General features: G+C 51.8%; 1 protein-coding gene and 1 long non-coding RNA gene across 6 annotated transcripts in view; one reads left to right on the forward strand and one right to left on the reverse strand.

Moving 5' to 3' along the window:
- LOC114855269 (membrane-associated guanylate kinase, WW and PDZ domain-containing protein 3) overlaps positions 1-26,361 on the reverse strand; it is a 79,724-nt gene that overhangs the window by 28,648 nt on the left and 24,715 nt on the right. The window lies entirely within an intron of this gene.
- Positions 23,231-25,507, forward strand: LOC129604143 (uncharacterized). Of its 2 annotated transcripts, none has more exons than XR_008694806.1 (2): positions 23,231-23,541; positions 23,616-25,507. It is a non-coding gene; the product is annotated as an uncharacterized LOC129604143 (long non-coding RNA). The 2 variants fall into 2 exon arrangements; XR_008694807.1 differs by having other exon boundaries at positions 23,619-25,507.

Consider the following 26,361-nt stretch of genomic DNA (forward strand, 5'->3'; position numbering starts at 1 on the left):
CCTAAGAAGTCTGTCGCTGGGAGGACGGGGAGGTTCAACACACATAACATTCATGAACAGGTTGAGAAAAACGCAAAAATGCAGTGTGTTCTGTCCCAGAGAGGGAAAGGGGAGATTTTCGGACCATTTTTCCGATATGTAAAGTTTGTTGGGTAAATAAACCTCAGACAAACCGCACCGACTGTCATCACTGTCTGATTCATGTGACAAATCTGATCCAAAGTGACAGACGACGAGCGCCGCGCTGCCGCTTGATTGTCTTTACAGTTACAACAATCGCACGCGCAGAAACTTTTCCACGGCGTCGAGACGGAGGCGCCAGAGATTTCCACGCGACAATCAGAAAGAGAGGCGCTCGCCTTTGCTCCAAACTCCCAGAAGCCTTTGTAAAAACAAAGGAAGTTCATGCAAAGTTTGAGGCGGAGGAAGACTTCAGAGTCGTCACACGAGCGTGGGGGGAAAAAAAAAAGTTTCTCTGTGAAAGCGCATGATGAGGAGTTTGGAAAACAGGAAGACATCTTGTGTGTGTGTGTCTCGTCTGACAGAAGAGGGAGCGCAGCTTTGAAAGAGCTCCGCTACAGACACGCGTAATCGCTGTCTCCCATTTCTGCCTCACAAACCTACTGTAATTCTGCTCCGCGGCTCCGAGTCCCAATAAGCAGGACTAAAGATGGGATCGTGCTGCTGCAGACGTACAGTATGTGCTAATCGAGGCTAGATGTGCTCCACCACGAGCGCTGATAGAATAGTGATGAGCTCTGGGAATATTCCAGCCTCCACGAGCCACAAATCCTCTTTTCCTCCTCAGCTCGCGACGCAAACCGTTATTGTGACAGCGCCGCGTTGCTGCTATTTGTGCTCCAAACTCTGCGAGTTTCGGGAGTCTGTTGTTGACGCACATCAAAATGCCCCTCATGTCCACAGGCCTCGCCGCCATCTGACGCTGCTTTAGGAGCCGCCGTCCCGGCGGGCCTGGCTTTTCAGAATAAAGGTTGAATGTTCTCCGTCTGCCTCTCCAAAGAGGGCTGCATCACAGCTGGTCCCACAGGCAAACAGAGCCGGGCCGGGGAGCCGAGGTCCAATCTGCCAACCGCATCTCCAAATTGCCCCAGAATGGGATTCCTGCTCATATTCCGCTCCGGCTCGTGGGAACGACGGGGAAAACGTGGCAAATTTGAACACGCACGTCCGACGCCCGGAGACAGCGAGGGCTCCGAGGACGGTTCAGCAGAGCCAGGAAGAATAAATGAGGCGACCTTTCGCGTTGACCCCAAAGCAAAACTCAACGTGACGCAGTTAATTTAGACACGGAGCAAATCCTGAAATGTGATGGAAGGTTCCGTTTAAAGATGAGCCAAAACGACCACGTACAGTAACATGCAAACTGGTACAGTGAGAACAAGTGGGGACGAACCCTTATCTGCGTCAGTCTTTCTTGCGTTTCTGAGTGGAGCTTCTCTCCCTGAGGTCTCTTTTTGTTCGTTCTTTCTCAAGCGCTTCCTTTTTAGCTGATTCTTTGAAAGCTCACAGTGGGTCACGGCTCCTTGATGTCGCGTGTCTGTGGAGCCCACTGAGGATTCGCACGTCGTACCGGGCTGTACATGTAAACGTCAGCCCTTCTGATCTCATTAAACGTAAGCAAACCACATCAAACCGCATCAACACATCATCTCTTCATTGAGGGTCGAACGCCTCACGTTTGTGGGAATGAGGCCGCGTCCGCGATGCGTTCCCTCACGGGGGAACGCATCGCGCCAGAGCGGGTCGGCGCCGTGCGGTCCGTGGCCCGGCTCCCTGTCAGAGGCGCTCAGCGCGGCTGTCACGTCAGGGCGCTCTCCTGCAGAGACGCTGTGACTGCAGCCGGCCTCAGTATTCACTGACGCCCAGAAAGCAGAGGAACACGCCGCGCTGATCAGAACCATCCACGAGGCAAGAATTTCCATCCAAACCAGGGTTTCTTCACATTTCTCACATTTTCCCAGCGTCCTCTACATGAACGCTCGTTTTTAATTAACCGCCTCGTCCTCTTCGCGTGAGCCCAACCAGCGGATGTGTTGGAATAAAGAGAGCAAGGTCACGGCCGCGCCGTCGGCCCGTCCTCCTCGCGGCTGCTGATCCTCGCTCCGGCCGGCGCCGCGCTCAGCGTCCAGTCGCGTCAGCGCTCCAGGCTCCAGACGGAGCCCGCGCTCCACACCAGCGCACGCCGGCGTCTGCGCCGCGATGTGCTGAACCAACGTGTTGCTGCGAGAAAACAAAACGATTACGCGCGTCTGACTTCAGCGCTGAGATCCTGATCAGCAATAAGACAACGAAGACTCCACCTCCGTAATGATGTTTACTTCATTAGAGTCACTCTGCGCTGCAGCTAATTTATGGTTTGGTGGTGCTCCAACTTTCCCTCACTTTGCCTCATCTACTTTGAAATCAGCCTGTTGTTCTCTGAATTTCCCAGAAGTCACAGAGAAGGTTTTAATTCGAGTTTGCATCATTAAAAATCTATTTTCTTTTATTCATTAAATCGGCGTTTGCTTTTTTCAACCTGATGCCATAAACAAATTGAAAGTTGTCTGATGAGACTAGAGTGAATGAAGTCAAGGTTGCAACAACACCGGTGGAGTCTAAGAAATGGAAATGAAATGGAATGTGAAGAGCTCGTACCAGCAGCTCGTTAGCATCACGTCTGCCTTGTGAAGAAAACTAAGCAGAAAAGTTTCCCAAAGTGTTGAACTAATACGGGTAAAGTGTGCCTTTCATTTTTTCTGCACATCTGTGGGATCCGCTGCTCCATTTGGTTGGAGGGCGTCGTCCCAGAGGCCGGTCCTCTAATAAGGGTGCGTTCACTGACGCTGGGCCACCGGAGCGCTCCTCAGGACGACACACGCAGGATCCGGGCTCTTCTGCTTTTCTCTGCATCCTCCGACTTTTATCCCGGGGTGTTTCTTACACTTTAAGATTCCTCTCTCCCGTGCTCTACTTCCAGACAGGCGAACACAACATCGTCCCCCCCCCCCCCCCCCCCCCCCCACCACCACCACTCCTCCCTCGCCATCCGTCATGTGAGATATGTGACAGGTCACCTGCACCCTCTTCATGTGTCGCTCACGTCAAACGTGCTTCTCTAACACCCCAACGCCTGCAGGACCTCTGGGCTCCTGGTCACGCTCCTGTGCTGACAGCACCTCCTCCTCCTCCTCCTCCTCCCGCTCCAACCTTGCAGCTCCTTGTGGCGACTTTTAGGGGACATCATGGCCCCGGGCGAGTCTGCAGCGGGGCCTCTGCTCTGTTCAGGCGGCTGCATGTGAGGCTGGGATCAAGGGGCGTCTCACTGCCTCTGCTGAGGACGAGCGCTGCGCCATGAACCTGGCTTATAATCTCACACCTCACGCCGCGCTGTCACACTCTTTCTCTTCACTTATATAAGCGGCGCGTGGAGCGTTGCTCCGGCTGGAGGGTTGCGCATTAGCGGAGCGGAGCAGCTTGTGTGATGGAGCAGTGTGTGGCTGCGTTTGCAGTGCGTCTGCTCGGCTGGCTGGCTGCAGAGCTATGCAAAGTTAAACAGGCAGCGGTCTCACACGCCCAAACCTCTTTCCACACACTTCATTTCACCTCACTTTAGCAGCGTGCCCGCACTGGGATGGAGGTCTGGCATAAGCGGCTTAAAGGGATGAACAAAAAAAAGAGGGGGAGACAAAAACATGGAGAAAAGGTGATTAGATTTGTGTTTTTGATTCTGGCACGGCTTCAGCAAATGAAGGATTCCAAGGCCGAGTCTTCTGTGGTCAGAGAGACGCTTCCTGTGCAGATGTGTGCTGCATCATGCATGTGTTTCCTTAAAATTAAATATTTACGTGCTTGTCTTATTAAAGGCATTGATGAAAACGCTGCCTCAGCCACATGTGCATAAGCTGGAGCTGCAGCCTCCCGACAATAAAACCTACAAACGCTCCGGCGAATGATGGAGCTGGAGAACGACGCGTTTCCAGTTCACCGCTCTCACGAGCGCACGCAGACATCTGCCTTCGCATTAAAGTTAACTAACCATATGCTCTGCACCTCCTCCCCCTCCTCCCCCTCCTCTCCGTCCACGCAGACGACGGAGGGACGACCTTGCTCCCAATGTGAGCGGAGAACGGTCCAAGTCAGCGGAACCGGAGGGTGAGGTTGAGCCCGCGGGGAGGAGATTAACAAGAGCTCTGACAGCGGGAGCGCCAGACCCACTGTGATAATGTGAGGGGAGAGTCGGAGCCCTGGTCCCAGGGAGACGGAGGCGAGGAGGATGCGAGCGTCAGAGGTGGTGAGAGGCAGCGAGCTGCCCTGCAGGTGCTGAGTCATGCCGCCGCTCCATTTCGCGCTGCATTTCGCGTTCTTTTTGTTCCGGGAGTCGTCAGACTCCAGTTTTAGGCCTTTCATTTGTCCCGTCTTCCGCTCGCTCTTTGATGAGCAGTCTAAGGGCCCGAGCCCCTGTTCCATCATTAATGTGATCTGAGCGGAACGAAACAGCTGGAGAATTAGTTCACAGCCCCACAAACCACACGCTTTGCATCCGATGCATTCGACTTAGCATCTGGCTCCAGCAACACGTCCTCAAAACAAGGCAGCGCCATCCGCGTTCCTGAACCCTGAACCTCTCACTCTTCCGTCAGCTCATTAGCTGGAAACAGGCCTGTAACCGTGGAGGAAGGTGACCTTCTGGAGAAACGTTAGACGTTTGACTCCAACCTCCTCCGATAGTTGTCTCGTGTGTTTGATTGATAAGCGTCACCAAATGTTTCGTCTCGTATAAAAATCTTCCCACCTCCTTCTTTACATGTTGCTCTCTGAATAAATCTGAGTCAGCCTCGCTCGCATCACAACTCTGGTTCATTGTTCACAAAATGAATCGGACCCATTCAGCCTTTTATCCGCACTCAGATGTTTCAGGATGCCACCCAGCGCACTGGAAAGCAGCGGCGCCGCCAACATTCATTTCTTATTCACTCCGTTCCTCGGTTTTATCTGCAAAACTACATGTGGCACAAATGCATGCAAACACGGCCTGCGCTGGATAGAAACCACTTCCCGAGTCGTACCCAGGAACGAGTGTGATTTAAGTGAGCCCTGTTGTTCTCGGCTTGTGGGAGGGCCCGTCTAATCCCAAGCTTGTTGTCAAAGCGTGTCTCCATAAAAGTGAAGTCGTGTTTTTTTTTTTTTGCGGAGCAAGAACTCCAGATATATTCAATTATTGAGGTGGGAGAAAACAGTGGGAACAGGAACGTATTAGCTGCTGAAATGAGGTAGAAGCCGAGCAACACGCTCAGCCAGGCAGGAACACCAGGAGAACCTGCCTCCTAATCTCCCACCGCCTCAGACCTAACGGCAGTCTGTTACTCCCTTTAAAACGCCACCGCGAGGCACCGGGAACACGGCGCAGCAGAACCAGCTTTAAACGCGCCACAACCTGTGCATTACTGCGACCGCAGAGCCCCATCCCGAGCCCAAGATGGCTGTCGAGCATCGCCTGCGCCGCTGCCATTGATCGAGGCAGCCATTAGGCAGCGTTGAGAGAAATACGGGCCATGAAGCCATCGTCTCAGCGAGAGAGGAGCCCAACTACGACGTGTCCATTAGAGCCGAGCATCTGGAACATCTCTCTCTGTGTGTGGGGTGTTTAAGTGACTGACAGATCGACGGCGGCGCCTCATGTTATTAATTCCACCGCACGCGCGCCGAGCGGAGATAAGCTTGAAATAGAGCCGTAATTGTTGCCGTGGTGATGAGATGCGCCGGCCTCCTTGTCTTCAGACAGACGCCCCTCCAGTCGTCAGACGCCTCGACAGATTTCAGAGAGCGAACGGGAGCGCGATGGCGCGTGCGTGCGCGCGCTCCTCGGCAGCGATGAGCGATGTGTGTGTCACGCGGCCCCTCCACTCATCTATTCTGTGGATGAATATAGAACGCCGTCGTTAAAAGGAGCTTCCCAAGGTCCGGGCTCAAGGACGAGTCCATCTGGACGCGCGGCTCGTCGGCGGCGAACAAAAGTTGCAGCTCGCTGCCTAATTCGACTCTCGGGGGCGAAACGCTGCTCTCGCGCTTTCTCTTTTATGGTCGCGGCTTCCGGCGGAAGGCAGAGTTGTGCCGCGTCCGCGCGGCCTGAAACGCCACACCGGCAGCGCTTCATTGTTGGCCGAGCAGAGAGCGTCCGGAGGCCACGGGCGTCTTATGAAAGAGCTTTGTGCTGAGAGTGCACGATGCTCACGTACGGCACCTCGTACGTGCACCCACACACACACACACACACACACACACACACACACACACACACACACACACACACACACACACACACACACACACACACAGCCGACTGCCACCACAGCATCACAGCAGCACGTGTGACATGCGGTAAACGACATGCGGCTGAACCAGTACCAGAGTCCAGTTCAAGGCCTCGCATTCACAGCAATCATCAAACTGGACGCACAACAAAACCCAGGACTCCCCAACAAAGAGCCCAGTTTGAATCCAGAGCAAAACAACTTCTGCTGATCACTGTCTGAGGATGTGAACGTCACACTGCGCTTTCTAAACTAATTTGGTTAAACATCTCCCCTCCTTGTTGAGGAGGAGGCCCAGGTGCTGCATTAATTCAGCCAACTCCCTGAAAAAAGTGAAAGTCTTTGAACATCTGTACGTTTAATGGTCTGCAGCTGGGCCCGTTCACCACGCGCGGCGCAGAGCAAGAAGCACTGAGGTGAGAAGTTCATGATGAGAAATCCAGAGGATAATGATAGCAGTTCCAATAATTCGCCCGACTCGCTGCACACCCACCCGCTCACCGCGCAGATTCTTAATCCTCGGCTCTAATCCTGCTGACGGAGAGCAGCCAGAGAGCCATTTACTACAATGGAAGTAATAAAGAAGACAGTACAAAATGTCCCTGTGGTGTTTATGACAGGACGCACACCTTTTATCAGCTCTGACACCGGGACGGCATCAAAAATGCAACACAGCTATTTGGTGAACGCCTCCCTGCGATGAAGAAGATCCTAGAGGTCAAACTGAGCATGTGCAGCAGCGACGGTTCGACGAGGGCAAAGCGGGAGCGCTAACGATGAGACGCACAAACACACTCAGACCGCGCGGAGCTGCCGGACGCACAGGGGGTTCACGGCAGGTGAAGGAGCCGCGCTGCAGAGGCTGCAGAGGCTGCAGAGGCGTGTTTGCGGCGTGAAGTTGGGGATAAACAGCAGGTTCACGAGGCCGCGTCGCTCCAGCTGCTGCAGCTGCTGCAGCTGCTGCAGCTGCTGCAGCCGAGGAGGCGGCGGGAAGCACATTGGCTGCGCTGCTAATTGGCAGAAGGTGGAGGGAGTGTGAGGCGTCGCAGGGTTTGGGTGCCGAGGTTTAAAGTGTGTGTCGGCGGCTCTGGAAACAACAGCCGCACAGCTGGAATGTGTCTGTTTACGTGTACAGGTCGGAGGCGCTGGAGCTCAGAGCAGGACGTTGTGTTGAGACATCATTTAGGATCAGGAGGGAGAAGTGTTTAAAACACTGTTCATTTATTTGATTCCATCAACTTGAACTGTGAATTGAGTCATTTAGTAAAATATTATGGCTTCATGAACCATAGTTGCAACCAGACAAATGAATAAAAGAATAAAAGCAGAAAGTGAAAAAGGTGGCTCTCGTCTCTGTGCTTAACTGTACGTCATGGGTCTCAAGCGACAGACGAGAGATTTCACGAGGAAATCGGCTGCTCAGCTCGGGAGACGAAAGAGGAGAAGGACGAAGGGGGGAGAGAAGCCGGAGAAGAGAGGAGTCCGAGGCCGAGGAGGCTTTTACTGGGCGAGAAGTCAATGGAGACAAACATGGAGGGTGAGATTTGACATGTGTGGCCTGAGGGAAAGTTCACTCACACACGCACACGCACGTGCACGCGCACGCACGCACGCGCACGCACGCACGCACGCACGCACGCACGCACGCACGCACGCACGCACGCACGCACGCACACACACACACACACACACACACACACACACACACACACACACACACACACACACACACACACACACACACGCACACTGTCAGGACGGGATGAAGACTGAGTCAGTGCAGCCTGGAGTTGAACGGAGAGGAAATAACACGCGAGGAGAAGCCGTTAGTGGTGGTTGCGGATGTTGTCGGTGCTCATGACAACCCCATGACAACGTGGCTCAGGTGTGTGCTGCGACCTGTTCATAACACAACAAAAGGGGAGCAGACGACATTCATGTACCGACACGCTCAGAATGAGACTGATCTGCTTCAGAGCCGTGAGGACGTCAGTTAAGAGGCTCGGCTCAGACGGGCGCTAATGTTAGCGCTAACGCTAAAGCTAAAGCTAACAGCCGCCTGCAGATATTGGGCTGATGAATTAGTCTTCTGTGAGTGATCATTAAAGTCCACACTCCATTCAAGCATCTACCATTAACCGTTCATACACTCAATCAACCGTATGAAATCCTCTAAGTGATTTATTCATTATGTTTTCCTATTTATTTCACGTTTCTAAAGAAAAATCATCTTTGATCAACAGCTTTTATGCAATACCCATCATTTCATTGATAGCAAATTCAAGGACAAGTGTCACTCACTTACAAAATATGAAAGACTTTTAAGTTTCCAGGAATTAAACCAAATTGAAATGAATCCATTCTGAACTGGTGAGACGACACGAGCACGAGGTAGTGAATTATAAAAACCCATTCTGGAATGGATAAACTATTAGACATATACACTATTCTATTTCTATATTATTTATTCAAACTTGTAAAGCAGTTTATATACCAACACACACTATTTCACACATATGCAAGAAAATGCTAACCAGCTTTTAATTTGCCTAGTACATGCTTGAACAAAGTAAGTCAGACTTATCCAACCCACGACCCCATACTCATATGTGATGTGTATCATTTACACACATCAAAGTATTATATAGAGAATTATTACAGAATGCTAATGTTTATACACCAGTCCCACTACATAAATACAAACTGTACATATGTCTGTGTCTTCATCAGATCGTTCACATGGTTTTACATGATCAAAAGTACTGGAGCAGAGATGAGGCTCCTCATTTCAATCTCCTCCGCAGCAGATGACATGGTTCTAGCGCTGTACAAATAATGTTCAGTGAGACTGGTCCAGAAGCAGAGTTCTCCCTAAGATTCACACACAAGCTTGTAGTTTGAATGGTGAAATGAAAACTCGGCCTTTTCATCAGTTTGATCTTCGTTCCCATCGATTGATTAGACGTTGCTGAAGAAGTGCGCGGCTCAATGCGAAATTGCAATCACGTACAGAACTGAGTGAGCGAGTGGCATCTGCAGCCCTGTTGACGAAGACCTCTGAGGCCTTCGCTCCTGCTCCTGGAGATGGTTGGTGATGTCACCGTTATTTTTAGGTTCCTGTTCACAGCTCTTACAATTCCTCAGTTGTTTTTCAGTCGACTCGCGCGTCGTGTACGTTGCCCCCAGCTCCCAGTTGATTGCTTTCTTTTTCAGGACATTTCAAATGGTGCATAGGCTGCGCTGCATGAATATTTAGATGTAAAACCAAAAAACAGAACAAAACGCATATTCCATCTATTATCCACTCATTTTGAAGCAGAATGATAACTGAACCTATTCTATCAGTTTCCATCCCGTGTGATGTTGAAGCGATGCATTTTCAGACTGAGATCCATCTTTTCTACAGTATTTGCACACAGCCCAGTTTCAACAGCAGATCCGCCGCTCTGAATCCCTTCTCTGCAGTCCAGTGAAATCTGCAACAGTTACATTGATTCTGGAAGACAGACAACCTCAGGTATGTGCGTGAAGCTGAAAGCAGGATTATAAAAAAAGGAAAAAAAAATAGAGACCACATCTTTCCTGCAGACAAATTGCGTAAGAGACAGACCCGACTAGTCAAACCTGAAAGGCATTTCAGGCAGGATGTCTGCTAAGCAAGTGGATCATGATGTAACGTGACGAATCTCCGCAGACGCGGGCTAACGACGTTAGGAGCTGCCATTTGTCAGACAGCAACCTGTACGGCAGCAGGAAACCATGAAGACGCACAGCGTGGACGCACCTGTATCACGTCAACATATTACGAGTAGCTCTTAACAAACGGTGTTAAACCCGTAGCCGGCCTCTTCCTCGTCCTGTACAGTAGCTGTGATGCAGACAGAAAAGGCTGGCTCCAAACCTCGGACCTTTCCAATAATCACACCCAGACAAGGGCGCGACACCCAGGATGATCAGAGCTCTAATCCCATACTCATGTGGGGTAAAGCTACCAATTGTTGCTGTAGAGTAATTGCTCTTCATAGTAATTATCCTCCATAAACACTACTGTTACATGCCCCCCTGAAGAACTAGCTGTAATTATTTTCTTTGAAAGGGAATTTTTTCATTGCCTTCAATGAAAGCACTTAGGCCATGGCGACTTTTAGGGCTTCTCATCTGTGGGATGTCCCCGTTAAGCGGCGACAGCGAGCAGCGAGCGCAGCAGAACCGAGGAGGCTGAGAGGCACGGCTGCAGGCGAGGACGTGGGAAGTTGAGCATCATCTCAAGGTCACGTTTTATCCCACTCACCTATGAAGCTCCATTGACCACACTGCTCCTCATGGGCTATAAACTACGAACCAACAACTGCCTGCTGGCCACACACACACGCACACGCACACGCACACGCACACGCCCACGCCCACGCACACGCACACGCACACGCACACGCACACGCACACGCACACACACACACACACACACACACACACACACACACACACACACACACACACACACTCCTCAGCAGAGGAGGGTGACGCACACTGACACCTCTATATAAATTATAAAAGCATGAAGTGAAGCCTTAGTCCGGGTCTGTAACAAAAGCACGCAGGGGCCACCTTCACCCTTCACACACCTTCAATCTAACGAGGGATAAAAACACGCTGATCAATCAAGCTGTCAAAGATTTCGTATCAACCTGCAAACTGCCAGATTAAAAGCCTACACAGGCTTTTCCAGCAGAGCTCTGATACCCACTGACTCCACGGCCCACTCTGACACCTAAAGAGAACACGCGCCACCCTAAATCAATTAGAGCTGAATTATGCTGTTTGAGGACGGTTATTTATCTCCACCAGTATCCACAAGGAAAGACCTTAAGGGGTTTTGGAGGACAATGATTAATTTAATCATGTGTGAGTGAACTTTCTCCAAAAATCGTGCCGCTCCGACAGATAATCCGCTTTCCCTGAAACGTTTCCAACAGGATTAGTCCCCGAGGGAAGCCTGGATGCAAAACGCAGGGAAGAAAGGGGGAGGACGCGAGGAAGCAGGAGGGATGTATGGAGGAATAAGAATGAAGAGAGGAAGAGGATGAGGAGGAACGGGAGGAAGCCACACATAAACAGAGCATGTGCACACAGGCTACATATAACACATACAGTAGGTGTCTACTACCCCTACATACAGTAGGGGTAGTAGAGACTGGTCAGGAGACCATGAATGAGTAAGATTATTGACACCTTCTACTTTATTTTGAAGTGAGAATTTCCTGTTCCCACAGCAAAACACTGCACCAGTACTGCTCAGAGCCTGAGAGCTCTACACGCTACCGACCGAGGTGTCAGGCAACAGACAGGTGCTGGTGGAAGAGAGCGTTTCCCTCTAAACAGGGAATAAGAAAATGCAACTTTAAATTCATGTGACAAAGTGTGCCAGCAAACCTTTGGGCCCGGTCGTAAACAAATAATGGCGCTAAACTGCTGTTAGGACCTAAATACCGCCAAAATAAAAGTTCGCCTATTTGCTGGATGGAAGATTTCTGGGGTGCATTGCGATCTCTTACACATGTCTCTAAAGGCCACCTCCAGTGTAATGATTCGACTTTCTCTGTTGTGCCACACTGGAGGTTACAACTGCCAATGGGGCGGCGGTGAGCCGCACTGAAAGCTGTAGCCTTTGATTAAGCTCCTCTATTCCAAGCCTAATGCCCCGGCCTTGAATTATTCACAGAGTTGGTGGAGAGTGGATGCGCATGCTACAAGCTTGCTAAGTGTGTTAGCCTAAAAAAACATAATGCAATAAAGCTCATCCATGCATAATGGATCCGGGACCGGGGCTGGGCCCGCTCTGTGGTGGGAAGACAAAATTAGAGTGAGGGGATCAGAGGAAGGCGGATCAGCGCCGTCCTCCCATGCCAGGCAGCACTCCGGCCACAGGCCCCTCCTCGTCCACGCGCCGCCTCCTCTCTTCATCCAGCCAGCACCGCATTAGCACAGCTTCTTTCAATTTCAAGGGAAATGACAAGTAGAGGACACCACTACACGCAGAATTAGAAAGTCAACAGGGGTCACAGTGCAGTGAATGCAGCAGGGACGGCTTACGCTAGGCCTTGCTTTAAGTGTATTTGAGGTATGTAATGAAATCTGCTGCTATAATTAATACTAAAGCGCCAAGATAAGAATCTGTGTGTCACATGATTGCATTTGGTACATTGTGTAATCAACACTGCTCTGGTTCCGACATGCCAGCACAGATATGGCTCTCTGCAATTAAGCGAGTGATTGTCCCTGGGGTGCTGCGTGTCACACGGCCTCATTTATCACTTCCCGGCGCGGAATCACTTTAAAAGTCCAATTCACACCTTCGGAATATTTCAGACTCACTGTGGAGCTTCGCGGGCCTCAAATGCTCAAGGTTGCGCAGTCACGAAGACGAGACGCGGTCTGTGCTTCCAGCTCAGCCTCCGTGTTTGTATTTTCGGCGTGTGGGATTCAAGAACATTATAAGTAGCGTGAGTAATCGAGCCCAACTTTAAATCTCAATTCCGGCACACGGTTACAGTTCGTAGAACGGAAGAGGCTGCTTCAATCATCGTGAGTTTAACTAAAACCAAAACTCGGGTCGAGTGTGTCATGCACAGATGCAGTGCGTAAATAAAGTCCTAAAAGCGCGCTGTCGCGCACGCGTAAACCCTGTGAATCGCTCTTTGTGATCCGGCAGCCGCTCGCCGTATCGCCACCACGCAGGCTGCTGCCCGACGCCGGCGCTTCCTCCCCACACAAAAAGCCAACTGTGCCGTCACTCACCCATTAGAGCTCTGCCGCCAGCACGCAGCCCTGGCACGGACCCACTCTGCGGCGCGGCCGCGGCCGAATGCTGGCGGAGCATTGTTCAGGGTGGAGTGATGGTCTGCGGTGATCCACACATCCTGCCCTGTCACTGTCTGTCTTCGATAAAACACTACATTTCTGCGGAGACACTTGAGAGCTCTTACACGGCGCCCCCTCCGTTGGCCGCTCTACTACATGTAAAAGCCTCCAGGATTCATTAGACATCACATCCCATAAACCAGACCCCTGTCTTTTTACAGTTGACTTATCATTGGTGGCGCGGCATTAAATAAGTCCAGTAAGGCGGCGTGTGAAGGGAGGCTGTAGATCTTGTACACAATGGCAGCATTATTAAAATCAAATATCCAGAGCGTCTCGCTGTGAACTTGCTGGGCTTATAAATAAAATACGTTATTGGCTCTTGAGCTGACGTTACCCTGCAGTGGCTCCAACAACAAAAACAGAGCGGCTCACTATAAAAGCAAATGAGCCACTATTTCTGAGGGGAGACAGTTTAGCTGGTGAGACTGAGGCGTTTCCCAGCGGTTTTACGGCCGGGTCAGAGGGAGTAGATGGAGCGGAGCGGCCAAGTGCAGAGCAGCGACCTCCTGTATTTCGTCCAGCGTGGTGCTGATGCTGGCAGACAGATGGGGTTGCCACGGTGATTGATGTGCGCTACTAGAGGCTGGTCTGTGATGCCAATGTAGAGCAGGTGGCTGGAGGCGCACACACATTAACTTCTGTGTTCGTGTCTTTACTTGTGTGTGTTTTGTGTTGGGGTCTGACCTCATACGTGCCAGTGTATGAGCTGTGGGCCATGAATCATGACCTGCTACAGCTCAGGGCCCCGACACAGCTCGTCCTTTTGTCACAGCGAGAGCAACCTGAGATCGGCAGTTCAACAACTGTGTTTGTACAGTAGATTTAAGGAAAAACGAGGAAAGTGTTTCTTTACAACGTCCACCTGAGCCATTCTAAAAGACTGCAACTCCGTGTGTGTCGAGGGCGGAGCATAATTAAAGTGCATCTAGAGCAGCGATCCATTAAAATGATAGCGGGCAATCTTGCAGCCAGCAGGTGATATGGTCAAAGCAATTGACCCGAGCTTATTGAGGTGTGCTACAACAGCAGCTGAGTGACTGCTGGAGAAAGAAAAGGTCCCCAGCAGAAGCAGGAGCAGGAGCAGAAGCAGTCTCCCCTGGCGTTTATTGTGTTCATTAGAAAAAGGTCTCTCTTCACGGTCTGTCGGTCATGAAGCAGCACGGCAGACGTGTGTGTGTGTGTGTGTGTGTGTGTGTGTGTGTGTGTGTGTGTGTGTGTGTGTGTGTGTGTGTGTGTGTGTGTGTGTGTGTGTGTGTGTGTCTGCCTGTGTGTGTGTGTGTGTGTGTGCGTGCGTGCGTGCGTGCGTGCGTGCGTGTGTGTGTGTGTGTTTTCCTACCAAAGTGAGGACATTTTGGACGGTCCTCACTTCTTTAAAAGCCTGTTTGAGGGTTAAGATGTGATTTTAGGGCTGAGGTTAGAATTGAGTTTTCGGATTAAAGCTTGGTTTGACGTTTGCCTTTAGTCTTGATGGTTAGTGTTAGGGAAGGCATTATGTCAATGGAGGTCCTCACTTCCCAGTAAGTACAAGGATGTGTGTGGTGGGGAACATGACTAGGCAGAGGAAAAACAAAAAAACATCAGGGATAAAAAAAGACCTAAAATCACACTGTGTCACTGTGAGACTGTGCTCGTGAAAAATGTGCAAACACACTGTAAAAGCGAAAAAGACACTGCTTCAGAAGGCGTTGTCTTATTCACATCTCGCTTATCTTCAAATTAAAGTGTGTGATGATCTACACTCACTGGTCACTAATATGAGTAACACACACACACACACACACACACACACACACACACACACACACACACACACACACACACACACACACACACACACACACACAGCTACATCCTGATTCTGACGTTAGCAGTACTGAAGGCTTTTTCACACTAGTGCAACGATTCAAATGTTGTGACAGAGGCGCCAGGCGCGCGCTGAGCCGAGCTGCGAGCTTGATCCTGCGGAAGGCTGACTGTGGGTGAGGAAGCTGAAGGTGTGAGCGACAAGCTGCTTGACTCCCAGAGACGTGAGCTGTGTCCCCCCGACGCCCCCTGCCCCTCTGTTTTTGGCTCCGTGGGCCCGGCCGCGTCCGTTTGTAGGGCAGGGCAGACACACACACACACACACACACACACACACACACACACAGCCCCGAGCGCCTGCCAGCAAACATGGCGTCTGGGAGGAAGAAGGGAGCGACGTGGGAGGAGGCATTCAGAGGTTACGCCTCCTCCTCCCTCGCTCTGACCTCCGCGCTGTGGTCACTCGACCAGCGAGGACACACGTGTGGTTTCCCTGCGGCCGGTGGAGCATCTCTGCGTGAGAGTGCAGTGTCTGGAAAACAAGGATATTGAGCGGCTCAGCTCTCGCTGTAACCACCGCGCACTAATGGAGCTGGGCTGCATCGCCCGTGTGATGCCTGGCGGTAAATCTCATTCATTGTCCACGTACTTGTGCAGTGAATGATGGGAGCGAGCGGTCAGACTCGCTGAGGCCGAGGGGGATGTTGTTGGGTGCAGATGGAGGCGGGACTTGAGAGAGAAGTGCACGCGTGCCTGCATCCGAGTCTTCGAGCCCGAGTGATGTCCCTAAATTGGCAGTTAGCGGCTTCAAGCGGGCCGCGCTCTAATGTTCTCTGAACCCAAACGCCGCTCCTCCACAGAACTCCTCCTCCGCCGTCGGCCTCTGGAGTTCTCCTGTCATCGGTCCAGTTTCCCGCTGCTGACCCATCTCCTCACATTAAACGACGCTCGCTGCAACGCGCTCCTCTCCCAAGCACCAGCTGGCAGCTGAGCCGCTGCTCCAGTCTTTATCACGGTTCCCAGCATAAATCCCCCGAACGCCCGTCCTGAAAGTCAAAACCGATTCTGCATTCTACAGCAGCGCTCATCCTGCGAGACAGATGATAAATCACGGCGGCGAGGCGTGCAGCACAACAAAGGACTGCAGTGCTGCACTTTAACCCAGCCCAGTCACCCTCCTCCCTCCCTCCCTCGCTCCCTCCCTCCCGCTCGCTCGCTCGCCCCCGTTGATTACAGGCAGCAGAACTTAGGGGTTAAGGCTTGATCATCATCTTCTGCAGGAGCCAAACACCCCTCCCCCTCTTTCCTGCGCGCACGCCTTCACTCTTCTCCATCCTTTCCACCTCCAAAGCCCTTTACTCGCCTCCATTACACTAATAAGCCTAATCACCCCTCGGGCTGGTGCAGCCAGGGGCCTGGGAGAACATGTCAGCAAGGGGAGATCAATGGACTACATCAAAGGAGCGGGCCGCACACGCACCACCCGGCGCCGGGCCCGGGAGATAAGGCTGCTGCCTCCCTACATTTTTCATGAGATTATCCACTACTGTTCTGTTTTCGCCCGTGGTTTGAGTGCAGGGTGCTTCTAATGAGCCGGCCGGCAGCCGATACAATCACTGAGCTTCATGCCACATGCGCGCGCACGTGACGGAGCGCACGTAGCGCGTGAAGGGTGGAGAGGGAGCCACAGGTGAGGTGGTGCCACGGAGTCCCCTCAACGGCTCCATTAGAGCTCCATCTATAATAGATTGGCTGCTAATTAGGGGGTGGTTTGTTGGGGCCGATGCTACGTTACGGCCAGAGAGCAGCTCCACTTTGGTTCCACCCACCACTCCTTCTAGAGGCTCATCACAGCGGCTGCCTGGATGGAGGGGCAGAGATGAGAGCGGAGCCCCCCCAGGAAGCAGGACGCGAACCGGGCGCTGCGTTTCCTCCACTTAAACGGGGGATAAAAGGAAAAGCTTAAGCTCTCGCTCGGCGAAGTCTCCGAGAGGAGCAGCCATGAATATTTATGAGCGGATCTGTGAGGGAGGTGACCTTTCAATGGGACTAAGGCGTTAACTGGACGGCACCGGCCGGAGCGGGCTCGCGCCCAGCGCCGCACGCTCCACATGACATTTTCTTGGCCGGTGGACAAAATAACAGGCGTTTGACAGAACGCGGAACGAGCTACGGGCGTCACGGCGAGAAAAACACGCGGCGACTGGAAACGTGGCAGCAGCAGAACGTTACCGTGTGCAGTTGACGGAGCTCCCACTCAACTCCAGAGGACGTAAGCGGTAAAAGACCACTGGAACTATTAGTGAACAGGCCGGTTCACTTGATACAGACGCAACTCCACAGAAAAATATTTATGAAACATAACCATTGTTCAACTTTCCTGCTCTCAAATGTGTTTTTTTTACCCCAGTACAGAATTTCTTTTCAGTCTCCCACACGCCTTCTTCTTTTCCACTCATCTGATTTCCCACCGTCGCTTTTCAGCCGGCTATTAGGTGTATTTTAATTGAAATTCTCGCCCACGCGCTGAAACAAATACAGGAACGGTTATTTGTCAAATCCTCCCTGCGTTTTAATAAAAAGTGAGCTCGTTTTGCTGAGCAGAGTCAGTGTCAGTGTCTCGTGTTAAGGCAGAGGAGCTGTTGCGGGAACTTGACAAAGGAGCTGTGTAAAATCACACAGAATATATTCAGCACCACCCAAATTATATTCTAACAATATAAATCATCCTGAGATAAAAACCTCATTGTCGCCAGGTGAGACGTTACTTTCCTCCAACCGTCTCTCATGCGTCTCATCATCGTCACTTAGTGTTAATTCAGGCTCCACAAGGAGCGGGACGTCCTCGCTCCAATCACCAGCATCAGACCCGTCAGGCTCCTCCCCCGTCTCCCTCGGTCTCATTTAAACGGACTGAGGCCCAAACCCGCGGCTCGGTAGCTGTTTTCTTTCCTCCCGGCTGTGGTGTGGCTCACAGCACCTTGTTTCACCTCGCGTGCGGTGACATCACCGTCGGTGTGTTTACAGCAGCAACAGTTCATATTTGAGACCACACCCAAGCAGCAAAAACACGGGCTCACGGAGACGAGCGTGTTCTGTGACGAGTGAAACCAGCGCTGGGCACCAAGCAGCTTCTTCTTAACTACTGTACTGTTTCCCCCAAACCGCTCCTTCAAGGGTTTTATGCTGAACGCCCTTCGTTTATTGCCACTGTGGGTGAAGTGAAAGCGAGGCTCAGAACAGCAGCCGGTTCCATCGCAGCTCATTTAAACAGCAGCAGCAGGCGCCGCGTAGCAGGAGCGGTTTTACACTCACGCCAGCGTTAGCGTGTGTCACCATTCAAATAGAAAAACAGCAATTTGTGAAATGAAGTGGCAGCAAACGTGTGATTTATGCCGCGGATGAAAATATCCGTCTGACTGCGTTACGTCCACGCAGACGCACGACGGCGGCGGCTCCTCGTCCTCAGCAGGGCCGGAAAAGGCCACGCCCCCTCTGCGGCGTCTCAGCAGCTCGTTTTATGTGAAAATGGAGCCTGTCAAATCAGAGCTCCGTGCCCTCACCTCCCTCCGCCCCCGGGCACCGGCTCAGCCTGGACGCTGCTTCAGCCACGTCTAGGACCTCAGGCACTCAGCGAGGGCTCACTGTGCCTAAGTTGAGAGCGAATGTATAATTCCCCTTCTCTGGATGCATGACCTACTTCCTGGCGCACACGGAGCCGCCCCTGCTAACTGCCACTACAGCGCGGCGCCGCATTGTGCGCGCGTCACCTGTAGGAAGATGTTTTCCCATCTGCAAACGGGAGAACAAGTACATGCACGCCGCCCCCGTTTCCCTGTGTTCCCTGGGAGGCGTGAGGCTGCTGCACGGCTTCTCCAGGGACGAGCACACAGGCAAACGCACCACACACACTCAGACGCACACACACATGCATGTACACAAAAACACGCACGCACGCACGCACGCACGCACGCACGCACGCACGCACGCACACACGCACACACGCACACACGCACACACGCACACACGCACACACGCACACACACACACACACACACACACACACACACAAAAGGAGCCCTGAATATTGTCATCAAAGCTTCCTCGCTCGCCTGTCACACGCTCACTAACAATCATTACGATGAATCCAGGGCACCGAAAGAATTCATGAGAGAAAAAAACAAAAGTGAGGAATAAAGGTTAAAATGTCCTTCGACCTCTGAACACAAGTGGAGCACAGAGCTCTAACTTAAAGCCAAACACCCACAGGCGTCTCCCTCCTCTGATGCTGCAGATTACCATTAGCCGGCGCTTTGGGCCCGTGCCGTCGCCCACTGGGCCTTTCGGGGTTTGTGACAAGTGTGGGTCCGTGTGAAAGTACAGTGTGTCCTCCACACACGGCACTCGCCACTCTGCCTGTGAACGCTACCTGCAGCCGCACGCCTGCACCCTCTCATTTTCTCATATCTCTATCTGTGCTCGCTGGCTCCCTCCGCCCACAGCCGCCTCGCATCCCCTTCCTCCTCTCTCTAAGCAGCGGCCCGTGACATTATCCATCCAGTACAACTCTCCCCACAGGGGAGCCATATCGGCTGCCTGTCTCCACAGGGACCCCATTACTTTTTTGCTGAATGTCTCCTACAAATGGAGAAATGACAGGACCAAAAATGTGCGGTGCCGAGTTAGAAAAATAAAAAAATGGAGTGTGCTGTCATGGTCGACTAAACTGTGGCAGCACCTCAGACGCTCACCTCGTAACTAATAAGCAATGGGCTCAGTGCAAGTTTATTGTTTTGGCAGCTTCGCCAGAGGGAGCGAACGAGCCTGAAAAAGAGCTTAAGGTCAGCTGACACCAGGATGCAGGTCATCTCTGTTAACTAGACCCACAACAACATCTACCGCTGCACATCAGTGGAATAAATAGCTTGTTTCGCAGCTGAGGGGCTGACAGTTCGCTGACCGGGGGGGAGCGGTCAGTCTGGGTTCCCTGTGGAGACAGCGGCAGCCTGAGCGGATGAGACCGCGCACCATCAGCTTTTTGAGGAAATATTTATGAGCCGGAATTTAGCGCCGCTGCTCTGTTACAGGAGAGAGGCAGGAAAACACAAGACGTAAATATGTGCAAAGGCAGAAAGGCTTCGAGCGCCTCAGGTGGAAGAAGAGGCCGGAAGCTCCGTGCGTTACGTCTAAGTGCAAACAGTATAATCAGTGGGTTAGTTTCCTTAAAATCCAACTCAATGCTGCGTTTTGCTGCATGACTGAACGGCCTCAGTCTCTAAAACTAAAGGTAGGAGCCATTACTCAGAGTCACTTTTCTGGGAGCCACTCATTAGTGGAGCTGCAGCTCAGGCGTTGCCTCCTCGGCTGCAGACGTGACAGCGTCTCGCTGTGCAGGGTTAAAGCCTGTTGTGTCCGAACTGAGCGCCGCATCCTTCACCGCAGCAGAGGTCCCCGGAGATGGAGAGCCCGGCTGCATCCGCCATAATGAACGGGAGGCACTGTAGCGCTGCCACTGTGCACGGACTGGGCCTCTGCACGTCCAGTCAAAGCGCTCATAAAGCCTCATGAAGGACGTGCATCAGGCCCTGGTATCTGGCTTCAGTGTCTCACGTCTCTCATGATCGGATCGGGGCTGCAGCCGAACGGCCGCTCCCGTCACCCGCCTGCTCCCGTCTCCGCTCCGCAGCAGCTCGTCTCAGGGATGTGATGAAACAATGATGGCACGGATCAAAATCCGGCAGCGCCAGATGACTCAAAGAGAGACTCGCATCCAGTATTGTTTCCCGTTCTGTGAGAGGAACAAGTTCCCCTGGCGCGGTTTCAAAGGCAGCGTGGCCAGCGATGAAGATTGTGCAGAGGAAATCTGCTGTTTTCTGCCTGAAAGTGAGACGGCGCCGCGCGCAGGCACGCGCTGCCGGCTGCTTCAGCTGTGATTCATTTTATTTGGAGGCATGTGCACATCACAGAGTGTGCACATTAAAAATTTGTGCCAGTTACAAGTTTGAAACTGCATATGAAACACAAATGCATGGGAGATGAGCTCTGTAGTTCCCCACCCCCAGAATCCCCTTCCTCCTCACAGGAAAGAGCGAGAAAACACAGAGTCGACTTTAAGTAGGTCACTTATTTTTCTAGAGAATAGGAACTTTAGCAGCGCGTGTTGGGGATCGTTGGGAGGAGGGAACACGGTCATATTGATCATGCGTCTGTGTCACTTTGAATGTAATCCTCGGGGCTTTACATGGCTTATGTGTTTGCATGTGACTCACACTCCGGCGACGGCGCTCTCAAAAAACACATGTTTGGGAGTCGTCACATCGACGCGCACAGAAAAGCCCTGCAGCCGCTGGGGCCCCGGGGACGGACGCCTTATTGGCTGCTGTGTGAAAGGAGCCGGGAACGCTCTGTTGCCTCTAACCAGGTTACTGCAGCCCTGACTGATGCTAGCAATTAAGGCCGCGTCCACCGATCCTTATGAGAGGCCTCCGCACAGAACGTCTGTGGTTCAACGGCCCAAATAAGTGGTGTGGAATGATCGTTATCTGTCTGGACAGGTCGCGCGCGGAGGGCGAGGAGGTCGGCGGCGTCCACGGACGCAGCGTGTGCAACCGTAGCCTGAAGGAAGCAGCGGAGATTAGCATGCGTCACATGGTCACACGCCGCGCTGACGCTCAACCATGTTAGTGCGGAGGAGGTGCTCGGTTTGAGCTGAAATGGGCCCATTGATTTACAATGGTACCACATAAATGACCTGTTGCAGTAAGCACAGTTCATTGGTTGGTTGAGAGACTTCCATGGGACAAACACACCAAAAACCATAAAAAGAAAGTCGCTGTGGCAGAGTTCCACGATATAAAATGAGCAGCGCTCCAGTTCAGCACCCAAACACTAGAAAGCAGGCATTCGCCAGAGGAGGAGCAGCGAGAGCAGGAGGAACGTGGCAGGAAGGAAGTGGAGGAGACAGTGAAGGCAGCACAGGCGCCTGCTGCTCAGAGCGCGGCCCATTGAAGACACGCAGCTCTCAGACTAGTGCAGGATGCCAGCATCGTTAGCCAGCAGGCAGCATATTCAACCAGTCTGACCAGTGCATCCCGGCTCTGTCGCCATGCGTCCAGACACTCTCTGCATGCGCTTCAGGGCCTGAGCCTGAACCCGGCTGCAGCGGATCATAAACCAATGCGGGTTTTCCTGGGCACACATGCTTGAAGAACTCCCTGCAATTCCGGATTATTTATAAATCTAATATCATTACAGCCTGCGGTGATTTCACCTCAAAGAAAAGCTGCTTCGCGTTATTACTCCACGTTTAAAGAAGCTCCCAGCAAAAGCACAGCAGCACCACATTTTACTGCCGCGTACACATTATTTCTACCGGAGCAGTTGTTCGCAGTTCCAGCTGCTAATAATGTTTTGTGGAAAACTTTTTTGACATTTGCTTCCCATGTGTAGCTAATATGCTGAAAACTGCCAGGAAGTTGCAATGCAGCACTTTATTAAGTGTTTTATTCAAGAAGCAGACACTGTAATTGAAGCTGCTTCAGTAACAATATGTTTTGCTCAATTATATATAATAAATGACAAATTAATACCTTTAGTGTGATAGAAGCCATTCAATGTTGCTTATAAATTAGATGAGACTCCTTTAGTACTGTAACAAACCACAGATTCCAGGCTTTGCTGCGTTTCCTTGACTGCTTCAAGGTGAAATGAGTGGAACCTACGACGCGTGCGTTGTCATGAAAACAGTTGGTCACAGATGACCGAGCTGGAATAAAAGAAGCGTTTCAAAACTAAAAGGTGTGTTTGTGTGCAGTGACTCCAGCACCGGCACCAAAAGGCATTTCTTACATATGTGAGAGCATCAGAGGCTTTAGATCAGTGGGATCAACGTGCTCTGCTGCCGTGGACGGCGGCCAGTTTGTTTTAGGGAACACTGGAAATACAGGTCAAGTCCTGTCCCATCTGTGTTGTCATCAGCACATCTAATTAGTGTCAAAAGGCCGTGAAATCACAGATGGGCTTAAAGTTTGCGTGGAAGTGCTCCCAACTTCTCGCAGCCTCTGTCCCATTGTGTTTGTGGAAGAACATATTGCGCAAGTGACCCTGTGACGTGAACAAACAGCCTCCCGGGCACAGACTCATCTCCGCTCCTCCGCTGGTTCTACAGGTTTGTTCTTGCTGTTTGAAACGGCGCCAGGGTCGCGCTCTAATGCGAAAGGAGCGAAAGCAGCGACGCGGCGAAAGAGATGAGGGCCGAGCGACACCAGCGCCGACGCCTCGTGAAGGAGCCGAGCTCTGGAACATCCCCCTCGGTGGAGAGGCAGGGATGGGGAGCGTTTGTTTAATAAACCAGGCGCAGTTTTTCCATCTGAAACAGTAAACAAGTGTTATGTTTCACTGGGGAATGAAAAAGCAGGAGAAATGCAGCGAGAGAGAGAGAGAGAGAGAGAGAGAGAGAGAGAGAGAGAAAAGACGAGGAGACAATGTCACTAAAGGACACGGGGTGAGTGACAAAACCTTATTGGATTTATTTGTCTTGCTCAGGTTCTCAGATGAATCTCATTTATTGTGTGACAGCAGGGGAAGTTCACATCAAGGAGGAGCCCGTTCACACGCATCTCCTCCTCTCTATGAACGAGGAGCGATGAAGCCGCGCGTGGTGCAAGAGTGCACGTTCATAGAAGCCGACGGCTCGGTGCTCGTCACATAAAGAGGACGGAGCGTCAGGACTCGCGCACGTGAGGCCGCCTGTCAATCAGCGCCGCTCCGCTCCGCTCCGCACCGCGTCCTATTCATATTTGACACCGGCACCACTGACTGTGAGCGCCGCGGTCCGGAGCCGCTCCGGTTCCTTTTCTCAGAAACCGCCTGCGAAGACACGTGAGCATCGCACTCACCTGCTGCGTGAAGACAAAGGGCGGCGGGTGCTTCAATAATGCAGCACAGAGACGATGCTGTTGTTTGCGTATCTTCACGTGACCTTGTGTCTGTAATAATCAGCTTTATGCACTGGAGTTATTCTGCTCGAGGTTCATTATCACCGTTCGCTGTGCAACCTTCAAGCGCACTGAGCTCCACTTCAGCACAGCTTTGACGACAGTTTGTCTCCTGCAACCTTGTCATTTCGCAGACACTTTGGCAAAAAAAAGGAGATTTTCTTCCCTGAACGTATTTTTAGTTGCAGGTCGCGGCTGAAACAGCGGTGGTTCCAGCCCAAACACTGGATGTGCATGAAAGCATGTTGCGCTGTTAAATACCTGCTCCGCTGCCCTCGGCCGCGTCACCCGACACGCCTGCAGCGTTTCCGAGAAGAGAACTGTTTATTTTATTTGTTCCGTGTGGGAAACTCTTCACCTGCCTCCTTAACGGCGCAGGAACTCCAGGTTCAAGACAGTATAACAGAAAAGCATGAATATTGAGAGCGTGCTTGGGGGACGTGCTCCCTAAACTGCCGGCAATGAACCAGTGTTTGTTTTGTGTTCTGCTCTGTGGCAGAGGGAGACTGTCCTTGAGGACGCCACATAAATCAGCAATCGGCAGCGGGAGCAGGTGCCGGCCCCGGGGTCTGCCAGCGAGAGCATAAACTTAATTAAGTCCCGTCTTACAAGGTGTGCAGGCACGGGAGGCCTGTAATGAAAGCCTAATGCCCGCCACAAATTGGTCCAACAAGCAGCCGAAACGGATGCGTGACAAGGCGCGGGTTGGGCCCCAGAGGGGACGGGGGGTCTCAGAGCCAATATGAGGCAGAAGACGCTGTGAGACGCTCTCCAACACGCACGACCTACGCCTCTGCAGCTTCAGACGGATGCGTTTGTGGCAAAGAGCCGCCCTCAGGAGTCCAAGCCGCACACACCTGATCTACAGTAAAACAAGCGTGCACCATGTGACGGATCCAGGGAATGGAGACTTAAAGCAAACAGCACCCAGATCCTGCTCTCCAACAGGAGCTTAATCCTCGTCACCGCTGCTCAGGACAGGATGCATTCACGCCAAATGTGTGAGCAGCTAAAATGAACACTTTTCTTCTGCCTGAAAATTAAATTACCAAACTGGAAAATACTCATCTGCCACACGATAATTAAGGTTATTAACTCTAACAATAACAGGAAACAATAACCATTAGTCCCTCTTGTCTGCCAGCAGCAAAGGCCATCCTTTAGTATTATTCCGTGTCTCGGAGGAATTACCTCAGTGGATGAATAATTTCATATTGGAGCGATGTATTGCAATAATTCATAATGTCTCTTCAAATAATTTTACTACTTGAATTTCAGTAAATTCCTGTGTGGCACAGAAGATCTGAGGCAACATCATCCGCGCACAACAGGCTGCTTTTAAGGATTCCTCCGCCGCACACGGCTGATCTGGTTACAGAAGCGCCGGGATAATAAGAATCATAATAAATGTAATTCCTCACATTGAGGCCTCGCCGCCCGCTGAAAATCTCGCAATATTGCTGGAAAACGTGATATGAGTCTGAATCAATAACTGTTTATGTACTTAAGAGGATGATTATCTGTCTGCCGATAACACAAAAGGAGGAGACGCAGCTAAAGAGGAGGAGCGTAGGAGTCCAGGAATGATTAAGCTTTCATAAGCTGCTGCTGCCACTGCGTTTGTCAGACTGTGGAAAACCAGAGGCGTCTGTCACTGAGGAGGGTGAGGAGGGTGAGGCGGGTGTGGAGGGTGAGGAGGGTGAGGCGGGTAAGGAGGGTGAGGAGGGTGAGGCGGGTGTGGAGGGTGAGGAGGGTGAGGCGGGTGAGGAGGGTGAGGCGGGTGTGGAGGGTGAGGCGGGTGAGGCGGGTGAGGAGGGTGAGGAGGGTGACGCGGGTGAGGAGAGTGAGGAGGTGGACACGTCGCCCGTCCGGAAACACGTGCAGCCATTATAAGCAGTCCATTAGTTTGTTTGGGTGCAGGTCGGACACAGGAGGGGAATTACAGCATTGCATCGTGTACCTTCAGCAGGAAAGCGCTGCATTGAATCCTGGGGACTTTCGAGGTCCACAGTTCACTGACGCGGCCTCATTCCTGCAGCAGCTTCTGTCCAGCACCGAGTCGGATCAGAGCTTGTACGGTGTCACTTAGAAAATATACCTTTGATTCGACGCCTCAACTGCTGCAAAATGCATATACTTTATTCTTTGATAGCTCCCGTCCACCTGTAATTAGCAAGTGCACGTACACAGACGTAATTACTCAGAGAAGTAATTAACAGTTAAGAAGTGTATAAGACGCCTCAACAAGTTCCCTCTGACTTACACGCGCACTTTTAAACTCCACGTTTTTCCTAATAAACGTTGGCAGCTTAAATTATGCTCCTCTA

Source organism: Betta splendens, chromosome 5, assembly GCF_900634795.4.
Source record: "Betta splendens chromosome 5, fBetSpl5.4, whole genome shotgun sequence".
NCBI lineage: Eukaryota > Metazoa > Chordata > Actinopteri > Anabantiformes > Osphronemidae > Betta > Betta splendens.